The sequence below is a fragment of the Aedes aegypti genome, chromosome 2 (genome assembly GCF_002204515.2).
Source record: "Aedes aegypti strain LVP_AGWG chromosome 2, AaegL5.0 Primary Assembly, whole genome shotgun sequence".
Lineage (NCBI taxonomy): Eukaryota > Metazoa > Arthropoda > Insecta > Diptera > Culicidae > Aedes > Aedes aegypti.
Genome location: NC_035108.1, coordinates 388,906,647 through 388,921,729, shown reverse-complemented (window position 1 = coordinate 388,921,729; position 15,083 = coordinate 388,906,647). Strand labels below are relative to the sequence as shown.

The following is a 15,083-nucleotide window of genomic DNA, read 5'->3' as shown; positions in this document are numbered from 1 at the left end:
ATCATAATCACCCTATCCATTTCAAGAAGCAAATCTCAAAAACCACTCCATATATCGATGCGAAAATGTATCACTATGATTCTATATATGTAGTGCACAACCCGATAAATTTTCAGCTTCATCGGTTCACTAAAACTCGAGATTTGCTTCCACAAAGTTTTGATGATTATTGTTAGAGTGAGACGAAAGATAGGGAAAATAACACGGTCTCCCGTGTCCCCTTAATAACTGTGGATGTGCTCATAAAATAGAGATAGAAAACTATAGAGGACGAATGTCGCTGCTGTTCCCTTTGTTCTCGCTCAGAAACATGTCGGGTACATAAGTGTCAAACTGCATACTATTTCGCGTTGACATTTATAGCCCCGCCTATCTCCGCCAGCAAAAGATGTTCCTGCAGCGACGCCAGCGACATTCTTCCTCTATAGTTTATTACCTCTATTGCTCATAAGAACACTAAGCTGAGAAGCAGGCTTTGTCCCAGTGAGGGCGTTGATGCAAAGAAGAAGAAGAAGAAGAAGAAGGAATAGAGTACTTCCGTGAATCGCGTCAGTCCCATCTGCATATTTGTCAAAATAATAAATTATTGATTAGATATCAGTGTTAAACATATTTTTCTGTCAAATTTGGAACATGACGTCACTCTAGTTTATAAACACTTTAGTCCCATAATGAAATGTAACCGCATAATAATATACCACTACAGAGCTTTGCAACGCGAAACCCAAAAATGAACCGTGTTTGGGCCATCTTTATATTTTAGTCGGAAATGTATCGGAGTATTAAGCAAGTTGTGAAAGTTTCATTGAAATTCGAACAAGTTTCAATCTTCTGCATATGTTTGAATATTTAATATTCGAATTTAAGGAAAACGGAACTTCTCAGTCCATTTTCTCAGTGCCTACTTATTACAGATGGGACTGACTTGCGATTCACGGCAGAGTAGCTCTCCCAAAAGTTCGACACTGAGCCACTCTCCCATTAAGGTGAAACAGTTTGGAATCAACTACTAAGATTGCACTGAAACTTCATAGGCACAAATCTCGGGAAGAAAGCATCCAACAACAGTAAATTTTTTAATTTGGATTTTTGCACTAGCAGAAAACTTAAAATAAGAAGATCAGAAACGTTTGCTAACTATTTCTCCAGTTTTGTGCCTTTGAAAACGTGAGTAGGGGCACAAGTCGGCCATTTTGACGGCCATCTTTGGATTCCGAGATGTTTCACCTTAATTGTTGTATGTGAGGCATATATTGTAATTTTAGAGAATAATATTCTCTCAGTCAATTATTGACTGTTTCGTTTGAATTTTGTCCCGCCCTAACACCCAGTAGGTTACCAAGCAATCTACATGTTTGTGTGAGTGCTTCCTCGCCAGAAGAGCACACCCAAACTCCAAGCTACTGCAACGGTAAAAAAGATCACGACCGAGTGAGAAACATACACAACACAACTAGCACCTTCTCTCTTGGCTGTTTTTTGCAATGGGTCCATTCATACATACGGATGCAGTGGCTACTGTCTGTCACGTGTCGCGTTGGTGTGTGTGAAATATTTTCTAACCAGCCTGCTCTCGCATGCACGAAAAACCCGTCATTCGTCGTCCATCGAACGCAAAAGCGGACCAAGCTCTCGCTCTCCTTGTGGTTCTTCTCGCCAAAGTAGGCGACAGACAGATCCGAAAGCGCGGACAGAAAATTTTTCTTCCATCTCATCTTGTGAGTGACCGCCATTAAAGCGAGACAAAAGACAAAGTGCTAGTTTTTCGTGCGTGGTGTTCCAAAGTGAATTGCGAATAAGTGGAAATTCAACGGGATTGCCGTCGGACCAAAGTGGATCCCGTTTGTTGGCGGGAATTTGTCTAGAGCAGGAATATCTGCTCCTCCGGCTGGTTTTCCAGGTGAAAATGCGCTTCCAATAAGCGAAATGGTGGTGGCTGACGCGTCTCTTCTGGGTCAAAATTTTTGGCATTGGGTTTTAGCTGGGGGGAATATTTTGGTGGCTTGATTGACCATCCATTTGGCCATTTGACTGTGAGGAAGGTTTTTGAGGACGGAGTGTATTCAGGACGCTTTGTAGATATAAATTTCAGAAATCCGTGTCTTGAATTACATAGAAAATTTCAATTTCGAAAATGGATTTTATTAGGTGCGAATGTGTGCGTGTGCTAGAATTTGCTACAAAAGAGGCCTATCCAAAAAAAAAAAAAAAAAATTTTCAAAATGCACTACACATTGGTAGTTTCCGTTTTTGGCAGGGGACTGACACGACTGTCATCCTGCATACATTTCGGCTCTTCCGCTCATCGTTTTGGTACTTCTCGTTTTGGTACCCACTTTCTGGTTGGTTTGCCCTAACCTTGCTCCTGATGTTCGAGTATACGGCTCATACGCTGCTAGTGCTAGATTCTGTCAAACATATCGCACTAAATCGTCGTATTTTAATACGCTTTTCATTTGTTCATCATTTTGTTTATTGTTTTACGCAGTGAATCAATTGTCACCCAACACGCAACAACAAAGACATTGTCATCTCCTGTTCTTGTTGCAACAATTTCATTCTGCAACATCAGTTTATCACCACTAGAACAGAATATGACAATGATCGATCATCACCTGCACAGCAATTTTCTAGGCTTCGCAATGCGATTTTCGAGAACTTTCTCCGTGTTAGTGAACATTGGCACATTATCTAATAGATACTCAAACCAAATTTGGTTTTGTATTTAAAATAACTGATTAATCGCGAGTTGAAAAAGTTGCCACAATGTTGCACCCTGTGATTGTCATGACAATATTGCTTCTGATTGTATCCTTATCCGCAAAAGTTAGGACAAACGGTTGTTAGCGAGCCTGATTTGTTGTTTGTTTTTCGTCTGTTTTAATGACAATTTGATTCACTGGTTTTACGCATCAGCGAGGTATCATTGATGTCTCCTACCCATAAAAACTGTGTTTTGTCCATCCCAAAATAATCAAAACAAGATCACTGGACGCCATGTTGAATTGATGTTGGGTTGGTAATTATTGGCTCTTGCCACCCCCCTGGTTTTTGGGAACTGGGTCGGTGATCAAAACGTAAACAAACCAACGTTATGCAAATTGTAGTACGATCGAACCTAAATCAGGTTGGGGTTGAAACAGTCACTCAGAACCTGTTTCGCCAGTTACAACCTATAGGCCTTTTCACGAGACGTTTCGAATCAGCTGATTCGGAAGTACTTTGTTCTATAGAAACGACAGTCCCGTGGTTGCTCCTCCACCGATATGCAAAAACAAATTTGAAATAAGATAAAGGTAGGAAGACAAAACGTCGAAAGAACGAAAGTTCTAAGAGGAAAAAGGGATTCAAATATTTTTAGTTCTGTTTGCTCAAAATATCGATAAAGAATTGAAAAATAATATAGGTTAAGAAAAACAGTCGTTTGACTAAAAGCTTAACACAGGTAAAATGTCGCTTCATCTGTGATAACGCCCTAAAAGCCATTGGTAACCACGTGTGTAGCTCGTTGTTTCTGAGCAAACGAATGAATAAGCATTCAAATCAACACCACTAACAGGTACAGAATAATTCTTTCTTCACCATAGCGTTGCCAAATAACGTGTTTATCCATTCAAACCCTCAGAAATAAAGAGCTACATGGTTACCAATGGTTTTTAGGGTCTATTCACAAATTTCATAACGCCCAAAATGGTTATTTTTGATACCCACCCACCCCCTCGTAACGCTTTTTTATTGATGTTCTAAAAAATATATGTGAGCTGTAACAACCTCAGGACACCTACCCACCCCCTTCAGCGTTATGAAATTTGTGAACAAGCCCTTAGGACGACATCACAAGTTATGCGAGAAATATTGTCAAAATTCAAACATTTCTCGCATAACTTCTGATCTCGCCCTAAAAGCCATTGGTAACCATGTGTGTAGCTCGTTGTTACTGAGCATCTGAATGGATTTTCATGTTATTTAATAACGCTATTCGTCATCAAACGTCAACATCCCACCGCAAAATCGCTAGTGTTTGGAGGGGATTTTAACCTCCAAATTGCCAAATAACCTCCAAAGCATCACCTCCAAGTTAGTTCTAATACCCTCCGTTATATGAAATATGGTGGCGCGTCGATCGTCACAAGTTTATCGTTAAACAGTCAATGGGAAAGAAAGGATCAATATCTACCTGCCCGTGATGTTGGTTTGGAAGCTTATTCTTTCATTTGCTCAGAAACAACGAGCTACGCTCGTGGTTACCAATGGCTTTTAAGGCGTTATCTCAGAGTATGCGAGATTTCATAACTTCCTCTAAAATTGAGGAAGCTTTCGTCTGGAGATCTAGTCTTAAAATGACCTGGTAGGACAAATGCTCAAATGTCAAAATTTCAATTTGAAGAAAAGAATATCCTCCGTTATCGCCCAGTGGTGATAGTTTGTATTTTACTCGAACTACACACTCGGTAAGTGCGAGATCATGAGTTATGCGAGAATTTGTTGGTTCAAGGCAACAGCGCAAAAGCTCTGAAAAAAGTGTATTATGTTCCCCTAGATCAACTGAGGATGTATTGATTTCAGTACGACAGATTCAATTGCCTTGGATATTTCTAAAAATCAACTGTAAGGGGAGGGAAAACCAAAGAATTTTGTTCTTAAAATTGAGTCGACACCCTGATTAGGCGCTTAGGCCATTATTCGAAAAAAATCGTTGAATGGGGATCGACTTTCCTCTTTTTCTTTCGATTGAAATGAGAGCAGTTATGATGATTCTCTCTCGGTTTGGCAATCAGCTACGCGGGCGGAAGGCAAAATGCATATGGTGTGGTGTCATCCCTTTCTGTTAGTATGGTACGCTCTCTGTCCGTTGCGGAACATTTTTCCTTGGTGTTAGTGTGCGTACCTACGCTCTTGTTTGTGCTGGCGAATGAATATTTTTAGAAAAAGAGAGCACGTCTTCTGGCGATGTTTGCTTGTCTTGTCGCGGACTTCCATTGACTTGAACTACTTTTTTCACTCCGGGTGGTGGGTGGCATTCTCCAGGGAAGTGCGGTATTTGTTTCATTGGTTAGAGGGGAGAGGAAATCGTAGTCTGTTTTTTTGCCCTATCTCGCTTTTCTGAAATTATTATTTTTATCCTTATTCTTTCTCTCTGCATCTTTTGTATTTCTCTTAGCTCCGATGACGATTTAACGGTATGCATCTGTCCCATCTCTTCCCATAAACTTCCCATCACCTTGATGCGGTGATAGAGATGAAAGGTTGCGATCAAGTGCATTCTGTATAATATTATGTTTGGTTGTGGGTGAGGGGACGTCCATTAATGACGTTACGCAAATATGTATCTTTTTCAATCCACTTCTTCGGCGCGTATTTGGCGAAATTTTAAAAGTGATATTCATCACGCGAATTTGGTGTAGCTATTTAGTTTAGCGAAATCATAATTTCTTCAGTCAAAGTTTTGAAATTTTGAAAAAATAATCAGTATGAACATGTTTAATCCCATCTGGCTTTTTCGGGTACGTTCTCTCTTAGAACAAATAATAATTTAATAATTTTGGTTTGTTGGTTTCGAAAATTTCCAATTTTGACATTACGTAATAAATGTATGCCGCCTTATGAAATACAGTCAACTTTTGTTCGTTGCACTGAAACTGTAGCGCACCTAGTGAAAGACTTTCACTAATCGGGCTGAGTTTTGAGCTGTCAAACAATCGATTACAAAATAAATTCAGGGTTACCAATAGCTGTGTTCAATGACTTTGATCGAACTTGCTCGGGGTTGGTTGTACTAGCTCGTATTTTTTGTCAACAAATAACTGTCAAAGCTACTTCGAGCAACTCCAAGCTGCTTTCTCAATGAACGCTCTTTTTACTCTTTTTACTAATTTACCGGAATTCCACGTGAAAAAAAAATTCGCGCACTTAACAATCCGTATCGCTTCGGAATTTTGCTTTTTTTTCTCAATGTTTACGTTTTAAACGTCAAAAACACGAGCTACTGCGAGCTGGTTGAACTAGCTCGGACTCTTCTTCTTCTTCTTCAATCTAGTTGAGTCTTATCGCGACTCGAGTGGAGGGCCGGTGACTGGGACCATATGCCCTATTGATATGCATACACGTCAGTGTACGTTAGTTACAAATCCAGTTTGCATTTTTTAACAAATGCAACTACTTCTCTGCATAGTTTTGTGTCTTTTTTCTTGAAGATGTCCACTAAGTTCGCATATCTACCATCGAAGGAAAACTCGGCCCGTTCGATGTTGAATCGCGGACAGTGGATAATCGAGTGCTCCGCTGTTTCCGGCTCTTCGCAAAGTTCGCAGTCCGGGTCTTCAACAATTTTCATCTTGGCAAGCCAAGATTTTGAATAGTTATGTGCTGTCATCAGTCGGTTGATCATTCGTACTTCGTATCCTTTTAGATCCTGCCCGTCGTACCATGGTTTATCGTTGTATTCGTTTTGTATTTGGTAGAAGTGTTTTCCTTTTTCTTCCGAGTAATTTTTATACCATTCTTGAGTGCTAGCAAGTTTTTTTCGTTTCAGGTGGTTTTTGGCGTCCGTGTAGAAAATTTGATGTTCCAGTGTTTCAGCTGATGTACTTGTTCCCAGCTTAGCCAGCTGATCGGCCATTTCATTGCCTGTAAGACCTACGTGGCTAGGCACCCACTGTATTGATGTTCCAGTTTCGTGCGCTGCCTGCAGTATTTCCGACAGTATATGCGGTCCTTTGTGTGCATGTAGTGCTTCCTCAAGCATCCCGCAAGCTGTCTTGGAATCCGTGTATATGACGTACAAGTAGAGTTGATTCTCCTTGATGAGTTTCATTGCGACATTGATGGCTTGTATTTCTGCGGTGGTTATGCTTACCTCGTGTGCCAACCTATAGTGGTACCTGGCTGACCCTTCGAAGTATATTCCTATACCACAGGTGTTGTTCTCCTTTGATGCGTCCGTGAAGACTCGTCCTCGATTTTTAAATCTTCCATTCATAACGCATAGTGCTGCTTGCTTCAGCTTTACGAGAGGAAGATTTCTCTTCGGTCCCGTGATTCTTTCCAGCGACGAGAAAATTTCAACGTGATGAACTGCAGGTATAGTTGTTATACGCATAATATTGTCGTAGATCTCCTTATCCTTGTGGTAAACATTTTCCAGATAAGAGTACTTATCTGATCCATCCTCTTCGATAGGTGGAACGGCAGCCAGCTGTTCGGCTATAATGTTCCTCTGTTCGAAGCTCCTCGCAATGCTGCTTCCTGTGATGTATTCTAATCGGTGTTCTAATGGATCCTGACCGGCTATTGCTGCTAGGGCGTTGAGGGGAGTACTTTTAGTACATCCGGTAGCTTTTCGGAGGCACTGGTTGGTGGCAACCGTCAGAATGTGTCGATTTGTCTTCTTAGCGTTTAGGGTGACTGCAGAGCCGTACTCTACTACACTCCTGACAAGAGCATTGTAGATTTTAATGGATACTTGTGGATGACTGCCATGTTTAGTTCCATTGATCACCTTGATCATGTTCAAGCGATCGTTAATTTTCTTCCTGGTCTCTCTTATATGTTCACCAAAGCTTATGTACCGATCCAGGGTAACACCAAGATGTCGGCAACTTTTAACAGTTTCAATTATTTTCCCGTTTATGCTAACATCCAGACATTTATCATTACTAGTGAAGAGAAGACTTTTGGTCTTCTCTGGATTTATTTGAAATCCTAGTTGTTCTGCTCGTGTTACAAAGTCGTCCAAACTACTTTGTGCTTTCTCTTTCAGGTCTTCCAGGTTTTTGGCTCTTACGATGATGCCAAAATCATCAGCGTATTGAACCAATACTGTGTCTCCATTCGCTATTCGGTGTAGTCCCACCGTGTACACATTAAAAAGCGTGGGTGAAAGTACATCGCCCTGGGGTAGGCCGTCTGACACCGTCCTTTGAAGAATTCCCTGGTTCGTTGTGAATAATATTCGTCGATTGGTGAGGAATGAGACGATCCATGCAACTATCTCCCTCTGTACCTGCATGTCTGTTAACATTGCTTCTAATTGTGCTACTTTTACAGCATTGAAAGCGTTAGAAAGATCCACGCATATCATGGCACATACGTATTTTTCTCGTTTGTTGGTTTTTATACTGTTGATCACGTATTGCAAGCAGGTATTTGTAGACATATTCTGTCGAAACCCAAACGATGTTGGTGGGATGACATGGTTCTCTTCCAAAAAGGTTTGAAGCTGTTCGAGCACTGCGGTGTTAACGATCTTTGCTGGTGTAGACACGAGGGAAATCGGGCGCTTTCCAGCTGCCTCGTTCTGGTTTCGTCCTGGTTTCGGTATCGCTATTACCTTGATTGTTTTTAGTGCGTCGCTCACACAACCATTTCTCCACATTTTGTTGATTTCGTCTACGATGTTGGCCGTTGCTTCTATGCTCAAACTTCTGAGCATCTCGTACGAAACTCGGTCTTCTCCAGGCGCAGAGTGTTTCTTCTTACTGTTTAGTATCCTGTTCCATTTACCTACGCTCATCAGATCGGTTGCCCCCAAAGACGGGAGCGCTTCGAAAATTTTGATTTGCGTTGCTCCGAAGTGGTGGTCCAGAAACTTTTCAGCTTCCTCCCTGTCGTCACAGATAATGTTATTTTCCTTTTGATGATATTTTCGGCCCGTTAGCCGTCCTACTTTCGCCCACAGCTCCTTCGAGGAAGTGAAGGGGGTGATTTCGTCGGGTAATTCGTTTAGCTTTTGGATGATCTCAGTTTTCTTCGCTCTCTTAAACAATGCTGTTTTTCTCTTTAGGTTGATCAAGTTCTCCATGTTCGACACGCGATTGAACATTCGGCGAGCCTCAGTTTTCTCCTTCCAAGCGTTATCTACTTCGTTCGACCACCAAAATTTTGGTACTCTCTTCTCCTTTTTCCTGTGCTTCTTACAGATTTGCTTAACATTCTTAAACAAATCCTCAACTCCTTTAACGTCAGCGTTGCCCAATTGCGCCAAGTCTTCATTAATTTTGTTTTGATTATAGATGTATCTGCACGGTGCATCTACATTCGATTTTATAGTTGTTTCCACGACTAGGTGATGGCTGCCTATCCCGAAGTCCATTACATTCCAGATTGCGTCCGGAAATACCGTAGTCGAGCAAATTGTCATGTCAATGGCGCTCGATTTTTTATTCAACTCTATTGGAACAAATGTTTTCGAGCCGTCGTTCAAGATTATCCAATTCTCGTTGCTTATTACATTGAGAAGTATTTGCCCTCTCGTATTGTTTTTGTCGTTTCCCCAACAGGTGTGGTGCGCATTCAAATCCCCTCCTAAGAGGACCTTTTTGAATGGACGCAGCACATGTACTATTTTTTCCAGGTCTTCTTCGAAGTCACGGTTTGTGATTGTTGGACTAACGTATATCGACGCGAGTACGATGTCCAAGCGTGCTAATCGAATGGCTACTGCCTGTGTAGCATCAGATAGTGGTGGTATATTTATTTCGTAGTAGTTATACCTGTTTTTCAAATATATTGCCGCTCCACCGTAATTATCGTAACGGGAGTGACAAATGTGATAATAGGGTGATATTCGATACGTTTTGCTGTTCTCTAATTCCGTTTTTGTCCAGGTCTCTGACAGCAGTGCTACATCGTAGTCTGCCGCCGTCAAGGTCCGTTGTAGTTCGCTCTTGTTCTTATGTAGACTCTGAATGTTACATTGAAGAATCCTCAGAGACTGCGCCATTGTTGATCGGTTGGTTTATATGAACGTTTTGTCTAGATCAAAATGTTCCTTAGCAAAAGCTTTGAATTTGTCCTCCACTTCTTTGGGGAGGTCTTGTTCCATGAACGTGGAATAGAATTTCATGATTTTTTCTTGAAATCCAGCGTTTGCGTTTTCTAACGTCTTTCTCTTCGCTTCTTTGACGAGGTGCTCCACTCGTTCCTTGTCGGTTGATTTGTGGGGATTTTCCACGAAGACATAATTGCTCGTAGGTACCTGCTCTTCATTTCTCACCTGTTTGTTGATATCTTTCGCTTCTCCAGACGATTCTCCTTGAGAGAGTCGACGTTTGTGTCCTTTTTTCTTTCCCTTTTCTTCTGGTTTGGCTGGTTGAGGCAGCTTAACTGCCGGCTTGATAGGGTTACGCAATGTATTCGTCTTGTTCCAGACTTCACGTAGGGTAGCTCCACTTGTTTTTGCCGCCGACGCAAAACTTTCCGCTGGCGATGGGTATTCCTGAAGGTTACTCAACAGGTCATATTTGTTCTGGATGGTTATGGGGCATTGTTCCCTAGCCTCTGCATAGGTAAGGTTTTTCCTCGATCGAATAGCGTTGATATTTTCTTGCATCTTCTTCTCCGGACAATCCTTTGAGGTTGCTGTGTGAGTAGATGCTTTGCAGTTGGCACATTTGATTGGGTTGTCGCATTGTTCGTATTCGTCTTCACTCTCGTGTCGATTGCCACATTTCCTACAGCGGCGGGATCCCTTGCAGTTGTTGGTTTTGTGTCCATAACGTAGGCAGTGACTACAAAAGTCAACCTTCCTGAAGAATGGTAGTACCTTTGTAACGCAGGAAAAAAGTTTGACCCGCTCTGGTAGCTCGTTCGTGCGGAACGTCACGCTGACTCTATTCAGCGCTGTAGCTTCCTCATTTCCATTTCGTCGGTATAACCTTCTGACCTCCAAAACAGCAGCTTCGCTTTCGAGTTCTTCCTTGATTTCGTCTTCAGTGATGTGCGCGGGTACTCCCGCAATGACTCCGGCGATGGTGACTAAATGCTTGGGAACAAAAGCATGGTATTCCGTAGCTTCGTTCAGCTTTTCGACCAACATATTCGCTTTGATGAAGTTGCTGACGGTAACCAACACTTTATGGCGGCCAACATACTTCATGTCGACGATGAATCCTTTAAACCCTTCCAGCTTCCTGATGGTCGAGCCAAGGGAGAACTTGTTCAATTTCCCGTGACTTCCATCGTTGCTTTGAAGTTGCACGTAGATCCTATACGGTCCGCTGTCCTGGATTGTGTATTTGATGTTAAGCTTCGTTCCATGCTGCGATGTCTGCGTTCTTGTAGATTGTTGTCTATGATGTTCCTTGACGGTGCTGTCGTCTGGATCATCCTCCCATGAGGTGAACCCAGCGGCTCCGCCTTCCTCCGAACCCGGAGGGCTCGACATTTTCTTTTTCTTCTCTTCTTCTTTCTTTTTTCTTCGTTTTTTATTCTGTACTCAAATCAAGATGGCGGTCACTAGCACTGGCGTCCTTTCGCCGTTTCAATTTTGCCAACACTTTTTCTCTTAATTTTTTATTTTCTTGTTTTCACTACACTTGTAAATTATCACTTTAATACTCTCCTTCTAGCCGACTATATTTTCAAGGTTTTTTTTTTCACTTTCTATAGAAAATCAGCACTTTTTGTCACTTCCGCGAAAAATACGTGTACTGTTTCCCGAACTCGGTGTGAGAATCTGTTTTAGTTTTTCGATAGTGCCGCACGTCCAGCTCGCATTGTATCCTGAACAATTTTCTATGAGCTCGGACTCTAGCTTCCAACCTGTTTCGAGCGACTCGGAGTTGGTTGGACTCGGCTCAATGAACACAAACCCGAGCGACTCGAAGTAGGTTGGAGTGGCTCAATGAACACCAAAAGCTGACTCGCAAGTGGTTGCAACCAAGTTCGAGCAGCTCGTTGAACACAGCTAATATTTACAAATTGCGGTTTATGCCAGAAAGTGACGTTTGGCTTCATTTTAGATGAGCATATAGCCTACCCTGAGAAGCCTACCTATCGGGAGCCCGATTAAAACGAAGTGTAACTAACGTAGTGCAACGAACGAAAGTTGACTGTATTAAGCTTTACCTACAACATAAGTACTACAATAGCTGTTCGACAGCATATTCAATAATTTTCGATAATATTCTTCTTTCTAAGTAGGCATAGAGCTTTCTAAAACTAAAATGTTTCACATCAGATGAAACACTACAACACCATTCTTCTTCTTTCTGGTGTTACGTCCCTAACACCATTAACGGCTGTAATTATTTGAGATTGAAACTTTACAAAAGCAGTTAGACAACGTGCTCAATGGAGTATGGTTAGACAACAATTTAGGCGATTTATGCATACGTCGATGTCGGGTAATGTTAACAAAATTAACCATTATCCCCTACGTCTTGACAACACACCTCCATTGGAACGGAGTCTTCTTTATGTGTTTTCATCGCCATGGATCGTCCCATACAAAAACACCCGATTTCGCCAATAAATCAGCCTGCTCATTACCATAAATATTACAATGAGATGGTACCCAAACGAATTTAATAACATATCTTCGAGTAAGGTACCGCTGGGAAAGTGGGTAAATGGGGTAAGTGAAAATAATTGGAATATTTAACTGAATATGTGAATCAACGTTTTAAACTCATGCGTAAACCGTTGAGTACATTGAGAACATTACATTAGGCAAGAGATTTCTGAGATTTTTCAGCCATTGTTGCATAATAGAGCAAAAAATTGTTAACCTGTCAACCATCACTCCGTAACAAGTTGGCGGCGTGCAATCTTATTTTAATATTTTCAGCGGAAAATAATTTTCTGTACCACTTCTAGTTGTCCCTTCTGACAGTTTTAAACTGCAATAAAAAAAGTTTCAGAATTGATTCGACATAGCCCTAAAAATAACTACATTGAAACACAGTCAATTTTCTACTCACGTGGGGCAAGTGAAAAGTTTGTCATTAAGGATTGAATTTGTTTTCTCTTTAGGTAGCTATAAGTATACAAGGTTCGCAATTATCATAGAACATCAGAACGTGCTGATAATTCAAGAAACACTATACTCAAAGCGTTAAAAGCTATTATCATGGCCAAACCATGGAACTTCTCTAAAAAAGGTTGCCAAATATTACGATATTAATATGTTTACCTCAGACAGCCGATTAAAAGGAAGACGTTGATTGAAAAGTTCCAATATAAAAGAAGGCACGGAAATCTCGTGGAATGTCTATGTAAAGCTAGTTCAAAACATAAAAAAATGGGGTATAGGTGTATCCACATAAAAAAGTTTCTAAATACTTTATCGAAGGATTTCGTTTGATTTCTCCCGAAGAGTTATTACCCGATTTTCTTAACAAATAACGAGCGGTGTAAATTCTATAGAGCATAAATGCAATTGCTGTCCCATGATGTAAGAATTAACATTGGAAATGTTGCAGTTATAATGTTGTCGAATTATTTCAACAAGCATAACTGAACAGAAGAAAATTCAAGCAACGAGAATAAAATTTTCTTTGTTCACATGTTACTTATGTTTTTGTTAATTGGGACGCCTTAACAAATGTTAAAGGTAATAGAAATCGTGAATATAACTGTTAATTTTTTAATTTATTGTTCAAAACGATAAACTTTTCACTTGCCCCACTTATGGGGAAAATGAAAAGTGAGGAGACGTTTTTCAAAAACTGTTTTCTGTACTTTTTTCTTCAATTTTATATAAAAATTAATTTTAGCATACTGCTTATATTTGGAGGGAGTCAAGCTAAAAAATTTATACGACCTTATTTGTTTTAATTTAAGGTCTCTAGAATTTGAAGAATCCCAACTATGCGAAATCCATTACCCCCTTGCCCCACGGTACCTTATACAAATTAAATAATAAGTTTTTAATAGATAGAACAGTACGATGAGTTTTGAAATGAAAATTACTGAAATTTAAAGCATTAAGACAACTCAGGCTATCAGAACACACCATGTATTCAGCTGTGAAAACAGAACACGGAGCTTCCAATTTATAAAAATGAGCCAAATAGACCATTTCCGTCAGACCTTACCCCCTATTTTTATATATTTATTCGAAAGACGATTATTTTTAATGATTATTGACGCTTACAGATCTAATTTGTATGTACTCCTGATTTTATTATAAATTTTTGAAAACTAGAGAATTCCCCACATTTTGAGTAGTGCGGCACAGTTGTTTCAACCCTGTGGATAAACAAAGTGGAGATTTTTCCACAACTTTCAATCTCACCCCTGCGTTGAGTGTTTGTAGACTCAATGAAATGTCAAATCAAGCACACGACACGACAAAACGGACTCACAACGGTAGCAATTACCGTTTGATATCTGCTGCTTACGTCGTCAAATTGTTCCGGAACCATATGGCCAATGGAACATACATACTTCCCCGTTTTACTATTCAAATAGGTCTTCCCGCCCAATTGGTTAGAGTCCGCGGCTACAAAGCACAGCCATGCTTAAGGTGTCTGGGTTCGATTCCCGGTCGGGCCAGGATTTCTTCGTAATGGAAATTTCCTTGACTTCCCTGGGCATAGAGTATAATCGTACTTGCCACACGGTATACGAATGCAAAAATGGCAAGTTTTGCAAAGAAAGCTCTCAGTTGATAACTGTGGAAGTGCTCATAAGAACAATAAGTAGCTGAGAAGCAGGCTCTGTCCCAGTGAGGACGTAATGCCAAGATGAAAAAGGAGAAGGTCTTCCCGAAAAGTCCTCCACGACCACAGCACCCTTCATCTTCGCGCCGGAAGACTCTGCCGTGCTCCGCGATAGTTCTCGAAAAGGGTTCTGCTTCCCGGTGCCAAACTGGGGACGAAGATATCACCGTGCGACAGCAAACTTTCGATTACTCGATTCCAATGGAAGCTGTAGGAATCCAAACAGAAGGATGAGCCAAATCAAGGACCTCTTGCACTCTCGATCAGCGGCGATCTTCCGGATTTCAGCGAAATTCTTTTCGCCACCCTCAGCCAACCACGAAACCGGAAGAGAGCATGACATTTGTACACACGTAGACTAGCATACGCTCGTCATACATAGTTTGTTTTTGTTTCCCTCAAAGAAGCTTGCACACGCTTTCCAGACTCATCTATATGCATATGGAAATATTACCCAATTTGAAAAATTTACACCCGGATTCTGGGTGTTTTTCGAGACAGAGTGCATATTGTTTTCCTCTAAGGTTCACAACTATATCTAGACTAGGGCACCCATATCATTGGGCGTGATAACCACTATTTAGGATATACACGGAAAAATTCTACCAGGACAGTGTGGCCAATCTACAGATCATTACA

The 15,083-nt window shown here is 40.9% G+C and overlaps 1 protein-coding gene across 1 annotated transcript in view; it reads left to right on the top strand.

Annotated features, from left to right (window-relative positions):
- Positions 1–1,593: 1,593 nt before the first annotated feature.
- The window catches only part of LOC5577430 (zinc finger protein 600), a 32,905-nt gene continuing 19,415 nt past the window's right edge, over positions 1,594–15,083 (top strand). Inside the window, exon 1 of the mRNA XM_021846969.1 lies at positions 1,594–1,900. The gene's annotated coding sequence lies outside the window, so the exon portion shown is untranslated. The remainder of the gene's footprint in view (positions 1,901–15,083) is intronic.